Source organism: Strigops habroptila, chromosome 2 (assembly GCF_004027225.2).
Source record: "Strigops habroptila isolate Jane chromosome 2, bStrHab1.2.pri, whole genome shotgun sequence".
NCBI classification, from domain to species: domain Eukaryota; kingdom Metazoa; phylum Chordata; class Aves; order Psittaciformes; family Psittacidae; genus Strigops; species Strigops habroptila.
Genome location: NC_044278.2, coordinates 15955074 through 15959925, shown reverse-complemented (window position 1 = coordinate 15959925; position 4852 = coordinate 15955074).

Below are 4852 nucleotides of genomic sequence, written 5' to 3'. Positions count from 1 at the left end.
CATCAGTTGAGCTCAGTTACTTTCCTGATGCATAATAGTGTCATTGAAAGTTGTTTTTTAAGGTGCCACATCTTGCTGCACTTACGGACAACATGTTTATTTTTAGGATGTGCTGAGAACTTCTCTGTGAAAGTAGTAGTACAAAGTCAGAAAACTGATTGTGTTCACGTGCATGCCCAGTTGCATCTCTGCCTGAGCACGCTAGGATAAAAGCATGCCAATACAAGGATCTGGTTGTGTCTTGAAAGGCAAGTCCACTTTTCGTGCTGCCTCTACTGCTATAATACTGGTGTGAAGCTCTACGTTAACACCTAATCAGGAAACAAAATATTGATAGTGATTCCCAGAGCCTGGGCTAATGTTGGATGCTTGTAACCTGGGAGACCTTCCTTTTTGGTTACTTTCAGCTTGCCTGTCTTGAGAATGTGGGAGTACTGGGTGTTTTCAGACACTGGTAACTGATGGATTTTATTTTACTGTTGACTTTTTTTTTTTTTTTTTTTTTTACTTTTTAAAATCCTAAAGGTAGAGCTGGTTGTTCAGAGCCTAATCACTGCTGTCCCTATGTGTTGTCTCAGAGCTTGAAGTGTTTACAAGCCAGACTAGACTAACAGTGACTCATGTACATAGCTAGCCAATGGTTCCAGTAATGGGTCTGAAATGTGCTGTGGGCAGGGAGAGTGCCACTAACTTTTACAGAATACATACCTGTGCAGCATAAGTCAAATGTGAACAGCATAAGCTGCTAGTGTGTAAAAATGTTCATGGTTAAATAGTTTACAGTAGCAGTGTTATTTCCTTCACCCCCCCCCCCCCAGATACTGTTCCCCCAGACCAGGAATCATATACCTTAGAGGGGACACAGGGTGCGAGAATGAGAGTGATTTCATCATGCTGCTTCTCTAGGGAGTTATTTAATAGATGTTGTTCTTCTAAGGCTCTGTGCCCTTTAGCAGTGCTGGACAAGGGCACACGTGTATAAATGTGCATATATATGCACAAGGTAGATAACCTCTATGAAGCGTATGAGACTGCAAAAACTAGACACATGTACTGCAACAAATTTATGCACGCCCTTTATACCGAGTTTCGCTGTTGCCACAAACCTGTGATTAGCTATTCAAACAGAATCATTCCTCAATTGCACATGGCTTGGTATTTGCCTCTTAGCAGATACTGCTGAACCTGCGTGCAGATGTTTAGCTGTGGAGGATAACCTCTTCCATGCTGTCTGAAGGAAAACCAGTTTGAAACCTGGTGTATGCTGCCAACTGCTCTTGTTCCACGTGTATGGGGAAGCTGAGCAAAAAGCTGGCAGGCTCTGGAGCTGAGTAATGGTAATGTCACCAGTTCTTCTGATCTGATCGGTTAGGTGACACAATGGTTGCTTGCATGAGACTAGAAAACTATCTGACCAAAAAGCCTGTCTCCAATTTAAATCAGTAAGCAGGATCAGTTTGTCAAGTTCTCAGGTGAGCAAATACTGGAAAAAGAAACCAAGTGGATTTTAACTACTGCTAGTTAGTGGGTCCAGCTGCTCTTCTCAGGGATCTGGAGTTTGATGCTTGCTTCTGCTCTGCTCAGCTGATAGCAGTGTCACTGCCTGAACTGGAGACAAAGTGGAATCTTCTGGACAAGACTCAGAGTGACCAGGATCATTAACAGGTAACTTGCTGTATGGATAAGCTGTTCAAATAATCACACTTAAAATCAACTTCCCCTCAGGTTAGAGATTTGCTTGAAATTAGAAGCAAAGGTTACTTAGAGTAGAAAGTGGTTGGTTGTTTTCATGTCCTTTCTCATATATCTCTTATCTTCAGTGGAAATAAATATACCTTGGGGGAAGAACTGCAGGATGATGGAGGGTCTGCTTGAGGAAGAAGCTGCTGTCAGACTGAAAGTTTATATCTGCAAGTTTAACAAAAATTTGGCCTCTGAGTAGGTACCTTTCCTTTCAGGAACCAGTGAACACATGCCTCTGGCAGAACTGTTTACATGGCCAAATTTGTGAATTAAAAGGTTTTCAGTATAATTACCTATGGGCTGAACTTGCGTACAGTTGTGAATTAGGTAGTACTTCAGAGAGGTGAATGCTGCTTCTGCCTGCTTTCGATTATTTTTTTGCTTTTCAGTAGTTTAAGAATACAACAACCTTGTTTGCAAGATACAATTGCTTAGGTTGGCTTCTATTTAGAAGCAGAATTGGTACAGGGATGCTTTTGTGTTGCAGTAGCTGTAGTGAGCAGTTTCTTGGTGGAAGAAAGGAAGTGGTGGCAGCACCTTAGGCACTAGTGTGTTAAGGTAGCTAGCCGGTAGTTGCACACAGTGTCAGTGCAGATTGTCCCTTTATAATTCAGGCAGGCTCCTTAGCTGCTGAATGGACCTTTGAAAGAGTTCTGGTGGCTTGGGAGCTGCCCAACAATGAGTGGTCTTCACATGGAGACTTGCAGGTTTCACTGAAATGGCCTAAAAACTTGACTGATGTGTGCAAAGCCCGGATGGTATCTCATGCTTGGGTTTGAAAGGGCGATTTTTGTGTTTGATCAGAGTTGTAGATGCCTTTAGCATTTCACCTCTGTTATAATCACAAGGAAGTTTTGATACTGTTTTGGTTGCTCAGCAGAGGGGCAGGGAAACAGCAGGCCTAGCCACATCCTCCAGCCCCTCACTTTGTACTGCAAACAGCACCTTGGCACTTCAGATGTTTTCATGACTCTGAGACCAATTCCTCTTCAGTTGAAAACTTGGGAATGCTACATACAGAAGAAACCGAGAGCTGAGTTGCTTTCTATCGTGTTGCTTCTTGCAAATACGCTTTAAGAAAAGGGAAATAAAAGACTGCCTGAGGGGATGTTCCTCCCTGCATCAAAGTCATCATCTGGCAGACTGGGTGGAGAAAAACATATGCTGTTTGGTGAGGTCTGCGTAAATGAGAATTAAAGATGGTAAAAATATTTTTCTTTAACTTTCTGTGACTGAGTGTTCACTTCACTTTTTGTTCATACCAGCTGACCAAAGGGTTCAGTTTTGGTATTCCAGGTTTTCTCCCAACTTGATATTGCAAAACTTAAAATCACTAGTGCAAGGAAGAAACAAAAAACATCCTCAAAGAGGGGCTGGAGCAGTGCAAAGGGAGGAGGAAAGGTATGCAGTAGAGATGGTGCTGCAACTTGCCCTTTGGAACAGAAAATAGAGCTCTTCTGGTTTGGGGCTTTTTTTTGAGACAGAACAAATTATTACACGAAGTTCACTCTTTGAATCACGTCCAGTACAAAGTTCATCTGATCTGTTAAATGCAGTACCATGTTTACAAAAGTGCTGAATTTGAGTTGATTGCATCCTTTGAAAGACTACACTGGCAGCAAATAAAATACAGCATGCCAGGCATTTCTTCTGGAAAAATAACAATCACTAGTATTTCAGCTGAAGTATCTCAAATTACAACAATTTTTTTCTCTATTTTTGCATTTTTTTGGAGGAATTATGATTGGAACTCTGAAGCATTAGAAGCAGCCAATTCATCCCCTGTGATAGCTGTTATTGCTGGAAAAATGTGCTTTGGCCATTGCCAAAACAAAAGTGTATCACGAAGATAATCCCCTTCTGGCCCTCCATAAATCTGTCTTGAAGACTACCCTTAGTGAGAGGATTGTTTGAGGATGAATGACACAAGCTGTCTCACCAGGTTGTCTCCTTTGCACTCCACGAACATGTTTATAGAGTGATGAACTGGTATTTCTCAAGACTGTTTTACCCCTGGATGCTGGATGTGTTCATTGCGCAGCCACGCACAATGCTGACAATAACACTTGAAACCAGGCATATCCTTCCAGGCTTTAAGATTCACAATGAATCCAAAACTCAGTGTATGTTTCCTGAAATATGTACACAAAGGAAGAGCAAGGCTGCTGCAAGGACAGTTTACACTAGCAAATTGGTGATATGGGGGAATCCTAGTAACTCCTACCAGATAATTGTTTGTTTTCTTAATACTACATTTGGAAGGAGATTTGACAGTACCATCTTTGTGCCACCTGGATTTTGTGCACAAGGGGAATTGCATTTTCAGATGGCTATTTGATTGTTATCTCCTGGAAATAATTACTGAAAACTAGACTACTAAAAAATTGCTTGTTTATGGCAGTAAACTAGATAATTACAATCTTTCCTTCATGTATTTATTGCCAAGAACAAGAGCATTTGAGCAGCTTAATTTCCCTTCTGCATTTAGTTCCTTCCTCCTGTCTTGGGGCTAGGATTGTTCCTTCTCCAAGGCTAAAGGATAATGCAGGCACTGTTAATAACATGCACCAGGGAACCAGCTTCTCAAGATCATGATTATAGTGAAACTGTTTACCCCAGCGTGAAATAGTTGGCCAGTGAATTTGTTCTCTGCTTTGTTATCTGCTGCGACTCTTGGAGCAGAAGAGGCTGTAGAAACTGTTAGAGCAAGGCTTTTAGCAGAGAATGAGCTAAACGAGATGAAAATCAAGCCTCTGGAGGACGCTGGAGCTCCCACTAGGTGCCTGTGCTTCTGTGCATGGCTAATGAGCAGATAGCTTGAAATCCTTGTTTTCCTGCCCCACTGGCTGAAAGTTGTTGGTTAGGGTGGCTTTAGAAAAACTGAGGAAAATCCATTTTACTGTCCTTACGCCCACTGAAATGTAATGTTCAAGACATGTATGTACTGCTATTCCCCCTGCCTCTCAAGGGGCACAGGCTGGTAGATCCAGAGGCTTACCAGTGTGGTGTCCCAGATTTCTACCATGTGTTCTGTTATTGTTAAAGATGTGCAGTTGTCCTTTCCTGGCATCTTACTTTGCTTGGGCCTGTATGGCTTTAATGGTCTTCC